At 37.5% G+C, this 15,372-nt stretch overlaps 1 protein-coding gene and 1 long non-coding RNA gene across 3 annotated transcripts in view; one reads left to right on the top strand and one right to left on the bottom strand.

The window, feature by feature from the left end:
• The window catches only part of LOC310885245, a 38,098-nt gene extending 33,334 nt beyond the window's left edge, over positions 1 to 4,764 (top strand). Inside the window, exon 4 of the long non-coding RNA XR_014574627.1 lies at positions 3,145 to 4,764. This is a non-coding gene — a long non-coding RNA (uncharacterized lncRNA). The remainder of the gene's footprint in view (positions 1 to 3,144) is intronic.
• The window catches only part of LOC310885219 (uncharacterized protein), a gene marked incomplete at its 5' end in the record, with an annotated part of 109,173 nt that overhangs the window by 41,387 nt on the left and 52,414 nt on the right, over positions 1 to 15,372 (bottom strand). For both annotated transcript variants that reach the window (XR_014574613.1, XR_014574614.1), the window contains 2 exons: positions 8,407 to 8,475; positions 8,573 to 14,533. The remainder of the gene's footprint in view (positions 1 to 8,406; positions 8,476 to 8,572; positions 14,534 to 15,372) is intronic.

Raw genomic sequence — 15,372 nt, 5'->3', positions numbered from 1 at the left:
TTTGTAACGTATTTAAAATATCAGTGTATACAATCAAGTGTAGAGAGACGTGAAAATGAAGTGAGTCATGCAATGGGAATTAAATCTAGCACTGCCTTGTCACCTATACTTTCAGGGCTATATTTCATTTACAACTTAAGTGAATCTTTACTTCGGTCACAAGCCACCAGCAGCAGAAACAAACTAGAAGACACATTGTACACTCATTAAATGTGGATTTGGATTGCAGGAATCTTATGATATAAATATTTTAAACAAACATGTTAAGTTCTGCAGTTGATCCATAAGCACTCTTTCCTTTTCAAAAAGTGTGGAAATGCACAAAATTAGTACTTTATTTCAGTGATTTTGTAGAAACATAATTAAAACTTGCAAAGTCCTTTATAGAGACATTTAATTTGGCAATAGACTAAAAAAGATTTGAAGAAGCCGTTCTTTCCAAAGCATCTTCACACCAGCACACTTTAGTGAATTTTAAAAGAGGAAAAGCCTTTGCTAAATTCAGGGCTGGGAAAATACAGTGAGCCAAACTTTATGCCTCTGCAAAATAACAGCAACAGCACAAGGCTGATGTCAGTGAAACAGAGCTGAAGTACACAAAGCTAAAGGCATAATTCAGTATCTAAGGAAAAAAGCTAGAATGACGTGGACTTGAAAAGTAAGAACATCTTCCCACTGCATCACAGTGATTTATGTCTACTTTACTTTTCCACCAGTGTCTCTGATTCAATTAAAAGAAATTTCATTTTGTTCCATTTCATTTTTGTTGCATTTAATTTTTTTTTCTTGCACTATGTACACAAAAGATTTATAGAGGCTAGGGCAAAACAAAACCTGTGCACGCCAGAATCTAGATCTCTAGAACAGCCCCAAATAGAAGTTGCATCTAACATTCAGTGTAGGGATGGCAGGGATGTATGTACATTATTAGGTGGTATCACAATGCTGAGTATGGCCCTGCATCAGCTGTGCACACTGTTGGGGTTATTCAGATCCCTTTTGCTGGTATATCGGGAAGAGTGGAGAAGCCACCACTTGACTAGAGCTGTCAGATGAACAGCTCTCTATAAAACAAGTGTTGTCTGTGAAGTTTCAGGTCAGCTTCTGAAAAAGCCTCTAGCAGTGTGCATCCATCCTCACTGGCCACACGGGGCTGTCCCTCAGGCTGCTCAGGAGTGAGCTTCTTTTCTGATACTGTTAAGACTGAGATAGTGGATTTTGTGAACTGACCATCTGGCCACTAGAATGACATCATCTACCCCTTTCCCACAGGCAGTCAGGAAGCACGAATTTTGCTCTGGGGAGAAAAGAGGGAAAATAGGGAACTGGGCTGAAAAAACAGCAGGTTTATTAATTTAAACAAACGCTGATGTACACAAGCTGCCCCAAACTCCTCCTCTTTCAGTTTTTCTTACGTATGCTACCTTCGTTACAAGTAGTATGAAGTTGCTTGTTAATTAGTGAAAAGAACAATGCTAAATTACTAAAAACACAGAACATTATATACATATATATATATTCATCTTTCCACACTGATGAGAAATAGGTTGAACAAATAATCATCATACCTGTGATCCTTTTAGGAAGAGCCATTTTGATAATACTCAGAAGTGCTTTTATTGACATCCATTTTATAACAACTCTGGATTGCAAAATTCATTTTGTGCAGTTTTGTTCATATTAATTGCATACAATTTTTTTCCAGCATTATGACACTTCTGGATTTGAGTTATGCTGAACCATGTATTCTATCCTGAAATAAAGGGTGTCATAAAGACACAGCAGTGGGTAGGACAGAGAAGTGAGACTTCCAAAATAATTATGTTGATGGTATTTTTTTCTGTTTTCCTTTGTTATTACTGTAACTGTATTCATTAGATCACAGGCTTTTCCTCTTCTCATTCCAAAAACTTCTTCATCTTAATAAGGTCACAAACGTGTTTACAGCCTCAGAATCTATTGTCTTGAGCATGTTTATGTAGATTTGTGACTTTTTTTTTTTTATTAAAGTTTTTACACAACAAACCTGTTATGAAGGGGAAGCAGAGCACAAATAACTGTATTTGCTAAAGTCACACAGCAAGTAGAAGATCTCTTGTTCTGGCAGACTTGATCCCAGGACACATACCATCACTACGAGACTCATGAGTAATTTTAGGAGCTACTATACCACTCCTGAAAGTTGGCACATTTAAGTATCCATTTTACAGGTGGGTATATAGTGGCATATAGTATATACTCATACACTAGTTAATGCTTTTCTTCCCCACCTTATCTCTGGAGTCTTAAAAGCAGATAGGTCTGGTAACAGCACAGCCCCAACTGCTGTGAGGTGCGTATATTGACCCCTGCTCTTTCTCCATCCTGTGCTAGTAGGTGCCACAAACAAAGAAAGCACCAGAAGAGTCAGAAAACACTATCAGCCCTCAAGTTGTCATTTCCACCTATGTATTTCTGCACAGCTTCTGATGACATTTTTTCACTGTTACTAGCTTTCAAAATTTGTTGCAATGTACATGACATTTTTGTCTTAAGGCCTAAACAGCTGGAAAGAAGAGGGCCAAGGATTCACACTCCCCCTCCCCCCACTTCTCCCCCCCCCCCCCTTTCAGAAGGACCCATTACTCCTGATAACAACACAGAAATTTGGAAATAGGGGTGCACCAGAATGACTTGTAAACAGGAAAGAAAAAAAAAAAAATCAAGAAGTCACTATTTGAACAGGAAGGGAGAAGGAGAGTCAGGGTTCAACTTGAGCTTTCTTAACACAGGCATAACATTTCTTCTGCTGTTCAGAAGAGACACAGCTGCTCTTGCTGTGAGTAAACCTTTGCAGAGAAAGATGCTGTTTTCAGGTGGATGAACTACTGGAAATTAGAGAAGTGAAGATACACAAAATCAATATATATATGTATGCATCACAAAAAAAAAAATAAGGTTAGGTCTGAATATTTGAACAATTTAGGAAACTTTCAGATAGCTTCTGCCTAGGAGTTCAGACAGGCAAATTTATACATTTCATTAGATTACTAATAAATTCACATACATGTAAGTGAAAACTACAGAAGCATTAGAAACTGTGATTGCTGTAAAAAGAATCTGCAATTTTTCTTTGACTGTAATATATTTTCATTTTTCACCCAGATGTAATTATTTCAACAGTTTCTGGATTAGAGGAGCAACAAATTCATTTCTGAAGGTTACGTTCCACGTCCTCAGAAAACACGGGATGTATACTTCTGCTATTCCACATACCAAGAGGATGCATTCAGAGCTAGATGATAATGGAGGAGCCATGTAGGAAACCAAACAAACAAACAAACAAAACACTTAACCTGGGGAATCTGAAGGTCAAAGGAGAATAATCCAAGAAATTCTCTTGGGCCAATTGCTTTGTTGGTGTAAGAAAGTGAAAGCATGTCCACTGATTACAGCAGAACTGCAACAAGTTACTCTGGGAAAAAAAAAAATCCTATCCAAAACAACCCACTAATAAATAAATACAGTTAGCATGCTGGCTTCTGAGAACAGCTGCTGAAACAGAAAGCTCTGTGCCCTTTCTCATGTCCTGAACAGACAAAAATATACATCTCTGTTCTACACTACTGCTACCCACGTGTCAATGTGAAAAAAAGGAAGGGGTGTGGGAAGTGGAAAAAGTAGATTATAAAGTCTGGGGCATTTATATATGTACATGTTCATCTATAATAATTTTGTTGCTTTGTACTAGGTGTCATAATGCCCTCATGGTCTGTGCTCAACAGAACCTGAAAGACACTGGAGATTGTATGATGGCAGCAAAGGCAGGCAGCATTGATTACAAACTAAGTGCAAATGAAAATCAGTTTACTCCATTTCTTTCCAAAAGACTTGAACTAGAAATCCTCACTCAAGGACAGAGACATTCTTTCTGTTTCTACACTGCACGTAGTTCAAGGGAGACTGGGGAAACAACATCTCATCCACTTTTAACTTCCAGACTGAGCCCCACATGTTAAGCTTGGCTCCTACAATGACTGCAAAGGCAGCATGACAGGTCCTTGGCCTTCACTGACAGCACAAGATGGCATGAGGGCTGTGTTACCTGAGGCCTCGAGCTCTGGCAGCAGATTTCAAGGCTTCTCTGCCGTGCCACAGGCCCTACTGGGAAGTGCACTGAGGTCAGCCTCAGGCCTTCTTCTCACCACCAATCTCTACGGAAAGCCACTTATTTTATTTCTGTCTCTTAATAAACAGAACTTTCATGTTAAAAAGTTGTTCACGTGCCCCCATAGTTGTGTATCCCTTCAGGCAAATCTTTTTCTTCCAAGTTCAGAAGAATGCACTCTGGAAAATTAGCAATGCGACTAGTGTTGCCCGATGACCTCCCATTTGTCCTAGCTAGATCACAAAGATGTTCTGTTGATTTAAACATTAAAATCTCAGGGTCATGACCTTCTTCCCTGTCCTAAAACAAATTTTCAGAAACCAGACTCATGCATGAATATTTTGTGGTAAGGCAAAAAGTTGTTCAGAAGGCTCCTACCAATGGCTCCATTCACTTAAAACAGTGAATCTATCTTGAGGAAAGCTCTCTTTAGTTACTAGTAAAAGATTAAACTGGAAAGGAAGGGAGCCACAGGAAGGAGCTCTGACTTCTGGCTGTGGCTCTATAATGAAAACTCAGACTCCTCAAAAACACACAGGCCCCTGCAGAAGAGCACATCTATTTTCTCCTGAGAACTTTGTAAACTTTGGTCAAAATTAAAAAAAGGAACAAGCTTGTCAAAGTAAACCAGGGGAAAAAAAAAAAAAAAAAGATCCTTCTTATACTGTGTTATGTATTGAGGGGTACTAAACTAATATTCAACAGACAGGAATATTACAACCTTGGTTGTCTTGGAACACAATAGCGGAGAGCTAAGCAATTTTTTCTTGAACCAGTTGCTTCAACTGCTGATATTAATTACCTCTGGCTCACAGCAGCTTCTTCCTTGTGCTGAAGGATGTATAAACATAGTTTCTTGTATGACTTGAAAGACTCCAGGCCACCTGAAGTTTAAAGAGATCTTCTGGGGTGTTGAACATTCTTCCCATTAGATCAACGGCCATTTACACCCTATACTTCCCTGGTGCACAGGGGCCATTCATTCATCCTTGAAACACAGGCCATGAACCTGGTAGACTAGGTGTATTTCAGTGTAAAAGGCTGTACAGCCAAAAGATGATTTTCAAATACGTAGAGCTAAAGTGCATAAATTCACATTTCTCTCCTTAAGGAAAGGACCCATTTAACAAAGTTCAGCAAATTTAGAGAAAACTAATTATACTCCTGTTACTGATAGCACTGGATATTTTGGACTAAGAAAGTTTACAGAGTTGAACATAAAAAGTACCAAGCAGGTGTTTTTTATTAAGATTGGTGATGTCATGTGTTACTTGGAAGCTGCACAAAGCATGCAGGGAACATTGTGAAATGAAGTTAACGAGAGGGTCATACACTCTGTAGCTTCTGTAAGCTGAGCTTGCAACATGCCATAGAGGTTTCTTGCTTTCCTCCCAAGTCTCTCCTCCACAGTTTCCCATCAGTCCAAATCAGATTTTTTACAAAGCCTCCTTTTTCCCTCCCAAAGATTCTCTGCCTTCCACATTGCTGTCTCTTCTGCTGCCCCAGCAAAGATGCAGAATTTCTCCCCATTCCCTTGCACTGTCCAATTTCAGCAGTGAGTCCCCCCAGGGCAGCACAGCTCCTCCTCATCACCAGCACAGCATCCTTCAAGTGCATCTTATAGAGACTTCCCACATTTCAGACCACCAACATGCTCTGCACTTTACAGCCTCCTTACATGAATCTCCCCCCATATTTCTTTCTTCCTGAAAGCTGAACCTCCACATTTCTCTGGTCCACAAGGGCCAGAGAAACTACCTTTTGTGATACCCATTTTTGTTCTATAACACTTCTCTCTTACCTTGGCTCTGCACACTCATATTCACTCTTTCTTTCCCTGCTGGCATTTGAACTGTTTTCTCTCTCTTTACTAGGAAGGATATTCTAACATTCCCCAAACTACTGTTCCATACTTCCTAGCATCTCCCATTTTCTCCTCCATCTCCCACCATCTATACTTTTCCAGGAGGCAGTTAATTGGAATAACAACACTTTAAACTATTACGAGAAGCAGTCAGCATTTCTCCTTTGTTATAGTGGGGCCGTTAATCAGGTCTTTGATTTAATGAGACAAATTACAGCTGTACTTGAGAGAGAACAGAAGCTCCACGTGTCTCCTATTTTCTCTTAGCACTTTTCTGTGAAATCAATAAGGTTCTGGCTATCAAAGCTTGCAGCTTTCCCTAAAGTTTTGCAAGCAATCAGATGTGATGTTTGGAAGTTACTCTTTTACAGACATACAGAGAAATGCCACTGGCTTGAGTCTGCAGCATCTTGAGCTAAGTCAAAAGCCAGAATAGAGGCCCTCCTGAAATAATTCCACTCCATCTGAAAATTAAAATAGGACCCTACTCAGTTCCAAAATGCAGACAGGGAGGTTTCTGAAAGTGCACTTATATAATACTTAAAGAAAAAATATTGGCCTCCATCCCATGATCAAAATTGACAGTTAAGCACCATTGACTTTTTGCATGCAACTGATTTCATGGATCCAGTTGTAGGTCTTCATATTTAATGGGCTTTATATTTATGGTTCTGTGCAAGTCAGAGCTAAATGCAGTCATAAACAAAGCCTGGGGGTAAGAGTTCCATTTAGGACTCTTTACCATCCCCTTTCCTAGGCGGAAGCCAACACAAAGCTTTAAATCAGACAATTCTCAACTCAGAAGTTCTGGGGTTTCCATCACAGATCATATCTGTTTGCTTATTTTAATTATCAGCAAATGTTTTTTACCATTATTTTTTCTATATAATTTCATTTTACATTATGGCATCATTTAGAATTATAGTTTGAATGAGCAAACAAAGAAAAAAACTAGCTGGAGCCGTGCACTTCAAAAATACTGTTCCACACTGTTTTCTACACTCTGAGTTTTCTAAAGTGAAGACTGTCTGTCAAAAGTGACAAGTTTTGTTCTTTGAAAAGTAATGACAATTCATGGGATGCTGCATCCTGTACTGCTGGACTCACAGATACCTATACGTACACTTTCTGATGGCTATATTGACTATGCTCCATAATAATGAAGAAATGCCTGCATAGTTGAGTGTTAAGCATAGTTCCCGTTTTCAAGCTCTGATCCAAGAAGCATTTTAAAGCATAATTTCATTTGTGCACTTTCATTCACCATTACCATACCAGTTCTTCAGGTTCAGGTGATGACAAACACACATTTATTCTGTGCTCTGGGCATATTTGATATGCCCTTAAACCCATAGCAACTAATAACCCCCATAAATATTGCTGACAATATCTTAAGTAAAACAAACAAACAAACAAACACGAGATCAGAAGAAATTTTCCAATGTTCACAGACGCTCATAGGTTCCCTTAAATCAAAGAAATTCCAGCTTTAACGTTTCTATCCTAAACTAGTATGCAGAAGCATAGTCAATTATGAAATTACATAGGAGCTCTCAGAACAAGACTGAAAAATCTCAGAGTCCACTGAAAATTTCAGAGTTAACAAACTGAATGACTTAATACTTCAGCTAATAACCAGCTATCAGCTTCCAAATATAATTAAAGACATCATCTCAAGCAAAAAGGCCTAGAACAGTCAGATTCTCAGATGGCAGAGACATGATTGGGGGTCAAGGGGGGTAAGTAATCTGGCAGTCAAATGTGAAGACCAGTTACCGACTACAGTCAAGTTCAAATAAAAGAAAGCTATCCTGACCACTGTTCAATTGATATCACCCAAAGATTGCTTCAAACCTGGTCGTATTCCCAAGCTACAGAAATATGCATGAAAACGTTTCTGGTCACAGAGGAAAAAATTCAATTTTTCCCTAATTTTCAGACTACCAAGAATAGGCAGATATTCCCCAAGAGACTAGGGTGGAACCATCTGAGAAAGAGAGCAAATGATAAATTCACCCATATGTGAAAGATATCTCAACTACGTACTTTTCATTAGCATTCTTATCAGCCTTAAAGCCATTCCAGCAAATAATGTAATGGAAGACAAAATGAACCCTCTGCAAAAGACGGGAATAATGCACACATCAGGAATAAGATTTAAAAAACAAACAAACAAAACAAAACAACAACAAAAAAACTTTTGAACACTGTTCTCTAGAATCAGCCTTACACTTCACATAGCACAACAACACTTCAAGTTTACTGTTTTTTGATTTTTGTTTTGTTTTTTTTGTAGTCCTGAAAAAGAATTTATTGTCCTCTTGAGGTAAGACAAACAATAGCTTTAATAGTACCATCAGGATTTTAAGAGCACATATTAAAAGATCAAACTCACCATCTGTGTGGCACCTGGACTGCTATCCAGACTTTCTGAGCCAAGAAGTGCAAGTAACTCAACTGAAACCTGCTCACAGGTTTAAACAGTAAGGAAATATCAACATAAAACAGCACCTGACTTTCCTGTCAACATTCCACAACCATTTCACGAGCAACATCTGTACCTGCGTTTCCTGAAAAGTTGAGTTTCCCAAGAGGAGGAAGAAGCAATGGCCACTGATCAGTATAAGAAGTTTCACCTTTTCTGCTGATATCAGATGGTGAGCACCTGTGGAGCCAGAGCTTCAAGCAAAAGGGCTCATAATTTAGCCAAAGCCATCATCGTCCATCTCGTACTAAGCACTGATGACTGGTCAAACTTAACTTAAAAAAAAAAAAAAAATCCATATGTCTTCTGGCATCTTCCTAGAATGAATAAGACATTAAAGAATTGGAGGGGAGGGGAGCAAAAGAGAAAGCAAAACCCCTTCTCCCCAGAAAACACAAACAATCACACATGCATGTATTTCACTTTTCTCTCTTGTAATAGATTTAAGTCCTTTCCATATGACACCTCTCAGCCCAAACAGCTGGAACAATCAGCTGACCTGGTTTTCTTCATCTTTCTCAATTAACCGCTGAAGTTACATTAGCATAGAAAATGAGCTGCTAGTTAGACTTGTGAAAGTCAATGCAATAGGATGAGAGATGCCAACACCTAAAACTATTTTACAGAGTTGACAATTGTTTGTTGTTGTCTGAAATTGCTTGCCTTACAATACTTCTCTTTGAAGATGTTTTAGCTAGCTTTTAGGCAGCACAGCTTACTTAACTGTCTTTGTGTTTTATCTTTTGTATGCACGTTTTATCTTTCATATACTTATATTCTGATAAACGCTACACAGACATTATAAATTACTCTCATGATACATCTTGCAAGTGGGCTTTAGCCACCTGTTCTGCTGAAAACTGTGAGACAGTCACTAGAAGATGAGTTAGCATTTCCAGCAGGCTCCTATTTTGGCTTCACAAATATAACTAAGACGTTCCTTATGACACAGGCATATTCATTTCTGTTTACCTCATGGTTGAAGATCTCATTTAATATTAACCCTTATTTTGGTCCTACTAGTTAGAACTAGAGAACAAGTACTGTCTTTTTTGTTTATTTCCTCAGAGCTAGCTGTTCTCACTGGAATTAAGCTTAGTCAGCCAAGACTTGTAGTTTATAGTCAAAATAAGTTTAAATTCACACCTATCATACAAAAAAAAAAAAAAAAGCAGTACATCATATAACCACCCTCCCATTTTATCAATAGTTTCCAGCAGGTTATCAGACAGATGTTTTCTTGGATTTGTCACCTATGAAGTCAGTTGCAATTCATAAAAGCCATCATTCTTGTGCTTACATGAACTGTACCCACTGTCTATGCTACCTAAGACGTGTTACTGGACCTCTCATTTACCAGAGACAGAATTACTTTTTGAGATGATTACCATTTCAGGAACCAAACAGGTTTAGGGAATAACTCCTTTAATAAAAAAATGTTGCATCCTCAAAACAAATCTTCTGCAGTGAAAGCCATTTTAAAACAAACAACTTTACAGGAAAACCAAAAGAAAACATCTTTACTTATTTTTAACCAAAAATGAACACTGTTGTTTTATTCAATTGACCTGAAATGTTTTCTGGTACAGCACAACACCTTCAAAAGTCGGCATTTGTATTTAGCTACCTTCTACCATGGTACTGAGAGCTGACATCCACCAGAATTCAGTCTAGATGCAGGGACCAAGCTGCAAGGTGCATTAACCAGACTCATGGCAGGGAGTATATCTTGAGAGATAAAGCCCAGCCAACAATGATAAATCCCCACTGGTATTTTATTTACTCTCCCTCTGTTCATATGGGCCTGCTAAATCGTTAGGATGATTGACTGAGTTTCCTCCATACTTTGCTTCTGTCTTACAGGAAAAGCAAAACAAAAAGATGTATTTTTATTATGTAAATTTTATTGTGGCATCTTTATTATTGGAAGAGATAGGAAGATATTATCTATAAACAAAAGATGCTTAGATATTGTGGGGGTTATTTCAGGAAGTATTTCTTCTCCCCAGACTTCATTTGAATAACTTGAAAATACTGGTTATATCATGCAACTAAATTAATTATATGTTAATAAGTGTATGAGGTTCTTGAAAACTAGTTTCTACTGAGATAAACACATTTTAATAAGTGTGCTAATGTGCTGTTTTAAATTTTCCTAAACAAGTGTTCAAAAATCCATAGTTCTTAATAAATGCCGTATAAAAAATGTCTGTCCTTAAACAGAAACAATTCAGTTTGTCAGTAACATCATTTCTATTTCTCAAAATTTTGCCATGAACACAGAAATAATAAAGCGTGGCAGCAGAAAACAACACAAAGGAGGAGTCCAGTTTATTAAGACTAGCAGGTTCTCTCCTTAGAAACTAATCTCCTCTCAAACTGAGCTGAAGCATTAAAAAGTCACTTTTAATATTTCACGTTTCTTCTGGGAGTACCAGTTTGTGTCCTTTGCCTTAGAAATCTGCTTTTATGTTTTCCAAAGCTGTATGGAAAACAAAACAAAACAAATATATATGTATATATATATATATATGTTCTTATTCATTAATGTCCTGGTCAACAATTAGCTACTTTTCCCTTTGACATCAGGATGCTTGTGTCTTGAGTTTGTACCAGCAATCCCAGATGAAATTAGCAGGCCTTCCTTATTCTCAATTATTTTACTACGAAAATGTCTTTGTTTCGTTTGGATTTCTTGATATGCACAAGGCTCATAAAAGTGGCAGTGCATATCAGAATTATTGTATATGCTATTTCATGACACTGTTGCCACCTCACTTTCAATAAGCTGTTTAGCTTAACGTTCTGTCCTGTAGATGATAACTACAATACACAATGCATACAAAATCAACCTGGCTGGTAGTTATAAGAGACTCATTGTATTACTCTACTTCTGGCTACTTCCTCAGATACTTCAAGCAGCCTTTTGTAAAAAGTCACACAACTTAAAGAGCTTTTTGTCATGTTTCAGTGAGCCTGATGCACTTAGCATAATTCTGCCACTGCAGAACTGTTGGGGTGCATCCTATAACTTTCTTTCTTGTCTCAACTTTAAACAATGCCCTTTCCCATTCTCTGTCCCACAGCCTTGGTTTTCACATCTTTTCACATCCCTATTTTCTTACCAGTATGCCTAATAACTCTACAAAATGGATTCTACATTAAATAATCACGCTTCATTCCATAAAACAAACAAAAGAATAGAGAAACTCATCCCATTGTGCAACCCTACTCTCCATTTTTCTTTGGGTTAGGTTAGTACCTTTCAATTGAGTTTAGAAGGAAAACCTCCAGGTACAAACAACTCATTTGAATCCAGCACTTACACACAAAAAAAAACCCTCTTTCTAAAACTTATACCACTAGTCTTTTCCTGCTCTTTTGAGGCCAGAGTGCAGTTCAAAGTTCTGTTTCAGACCAAAATCTGGGAAACAGGACCCTACATTTCTCCTTAAAGACACACGCTGTTCCATTCCCGAGAGGGCTTGGATATTTGGATTCACTTTTAAAAGAAACTGTTTACACTGTTAACAGCAAACAAACAACTCTCAGTGGTACCATTTTTGATTATAAGGCTCTTGGTAAGTTCACTACCACTCAAAGCTGTTTTTGATAGTACAAGGATTATCCTGCTAAAGTAGTTTGCAGGGGGAAAACAAGCTAGCAAGCAAAAACCAACCCACCAATCAACAAAAAAAACCCCACCCCACAACCTTACCAAATAACCCTGCTACAAAACTAGTCAGAGAGTCCTGTCACCCTCCTGTAGATCTAGCACATGTGTATGCTGATGTGCTAGCTATTCCTGACCAAGTTTTGGAAATCAAAGAAAAGCAAACATTCAAACTGCCTGGATACGATATCTGTTCAGTACTGGTATCAGTGCCATGCAGCACAGTCCAAAGTTGACGCTTTGGGAGGAAGATTAGTATAGTCCCAATAAGTTAGGTTTCCATGTTAAATCATTCTAAGCAAGAAAAAAAATAAAAATAATATATATATATATATAAATTAACATTTGTTTTCTTTTGGAGTGCTCTGGAAGGCAGGGCTTTCCTTCTAATAGGTTCAGGCTTTAGAAACAGGAAACTAAACTGTATTCTGAAGTCCTGAAACAAATAGATCTTTCAGCACAAGAGGAATCTGTATGGTTCTAAACAGCCCATCTTGCACAACATCTCAGTTCACTGTAGTTAGTATTGTCCAATGCATTGTATACCTTCAATATCTTTGCTGCTGCTAAAGCTGTAAAGATACTACCATATTTTGCTCAGTTTAATACTTTATGGAGTGAGTTCTTTAAGAATCTGGGTACCAGTGTAGTACAATACCTACTACTGTAATCCTCACTGGATTTCATTTTCAGTGTATCTTCTTGTATGCACAGCCAGAGTTTTTGATATATTGCCTTTGTAAGACATCCTCATTCAGCAGCTTGGTTCTGAACCTGAATTCTTTGCTGAGATTTTGGACTCCAAAGATCTTTCATATTTCAGATTATTCCTAGATTTGCAGAATTTGGGTTTGCTTGTTTGTTTTAACAATAACATACAAAACAGTGCCAGCTGAGGCTCTCACAAAAGTACAGAGATTTCCAAGAGCATCTTGTGGAGCAGCTCAGCCTGCCCATAACCTCTGCAGGTCTGCAACTGAGCTAAGGCTTGTGCTGTGGAGTAGACGTTTGAATTCCCAAAGGTAGTAATTAATCACACTAACAGACTATAGGTCTTAACTCTGCATGGTGTTTCAGACATATTATATCAGTCTGTTACAATTTAATTTTAACAGATGCCTTGTAGCTTTATGGTATCAGTAGTCCAAAGCATGTAAGAGAACAAAGTGGCTAAGGATTAAACTTTAACAGACATGAATTGAACTGCAGTGCCCTGTGTTTAATTACTTTGGTAACAAGTCCAGTGTAAAAAGCCCACAGGCAGAGTTGGTTTTACTCCATGAGATTTGAAATAAGAAAAAAACAGAGAGAACTTACTATAATAATGCCATTCATAAAAAGAACAAACTTATAAGAACTCTTACCCTCTACCCCCAAACCAGATGCATTTTTCTGTGAAACATTATCATCTCAAAATAGTATTAATTTAACAAAATAATTCAATAAACTATAGCCAAATCTCTCAGTGGCAATATTACTAGAGACAGTATATCACAAAGTTTCTCACAAACTCTGATACCTTCAGATACCTGGCTTCCTTCCCTCTGTATAGGTGATCATCTCATTTTCTTGATCATTAACTGGTTATTCCCCAACCCTGTAAACTAAGTTGAAAGTAGATTAAGATATAATATTCTACACTTCACACTACACTATGCTGCACTGCCACAAAGCTGAGCTGGAAGCCTTCCATTTGGAGAGAAATTACTCACCTGGTATACAAATGAGAACATCCATCTGTTCCACACCATTCTGATGTTGCTATTTATCAGCATCTTGAGATGGTAACAAAGTGCTTTGATCTCATATTTACTTGTTCCAATCACCATGAAAAAATACTTGGTCAGCTATATCATTTTAAAAATCTGAAATCTAAATATCTCAAGTGACAGCATGGATGAAATGTGTGCCTGAGAATTTGAAGTCCTGGAACGTACTCAGCTGTAATTACTATCATCATTAGAGAAAACCTTTGTTAAAGCTGGAGTATTTCACTGGCAGTAATTCACCTAGTTGTTTTTATCTCTAAGCCATAATGAATACAGGAAGCATTTGTTTTTAATAATTCTCTGTAATGTAAGGATATAAACATCTTGATTTTCAAAATCAGTTTTCTATAAGTACATTCACTTAAAATCAAAACAACAAAAAGACATACGTTACACAAAAATGTGTAACTACATACATTACACGTTACATACGTTACACAAAAATGTGTAAACTTTTTTCCATGAATAAACTGAAGGAACACTGTGCCTTATAGGTGTCAGATGGTAGGAAAGATACACAAATCATGCAATACAAAAAGTTAAATCACCACATGCTGTCAGTTTTCACAAAAGCCTGATTCAGTGATCTCCATGACTGAAATGAGAAAAAAGAAACATAAGTAAAATGCAGAAAAATCTTCTGTGAAACAAACATCTTAGATCATTCTGTGAAATAATGTTCTTCCTTGGAAAACAACTATGCAGGGATTCATTTTTTAAATTAATTATAAAACCAGGAGGCTAACAAAAAGATAATATTCTGTATTCCACTGGGGATTATTGCTGCCACAAGTGGGTTATAACCATGTCATGCAAAAAATGGCCTCTGTACGAAACTACAATGTATTTCTTATCCCTAAGCAAATTTCTCAGTAGTAACTCTTCCACAGTATTAGTTAGTTGGTTGCAAGTTATGCTCCTGGAATCTGGCAATCACGTCTGCTAAGTAAAATGAAATTGGAGACAATCAGAATGAATAACTAACTTACCAATTAGTCATTTGGATTTGAAATATGCATAACCCATTATTGAGTGCTGACTATTGATAATAAAATGAAACTAAGATATTAAGTACCTTCAGCACACACTTGTTTGGTCACTTATTTTGCTTCCTAGCATTCTTCCTCATCAATGAGTTTGAGCAAACATTAAAGCACTTTGATACTGAGTGAACCAACATTATAAACTGGTGCTATCAGACAAGAAACATTTACTAAGATAATGTTTCTTTAATCAGGGTGGTGATAAAACTACTGCTAACTCTGTCAGAAAGTTCTGCTTACACAGGGAGCTTGGTTCAATTGTCTTGAGCCTCACACAGTCATTCACAGTATCATAACAACAGATGGGTGCTATATAATTCTGGTAAGTTTTTAGTACTATCAGTAGTTCTGTGGTATGACCTCCACACTCCCCTAAAGAACAGGTCTGCAT

This window comes from Anser anser, assembly GCF_964211835.1.
Source record: "Anser anser genome assembly, chromosome: 1".
Lineage (NCBI taxonomy): Eukaryota > Metazoa > Chordata > Aves > Anseriformes > Anatidae > Anser > Anser anser.
This window is presented reverse-complemented; position numbering and strand designations above follow the sequence as displayed.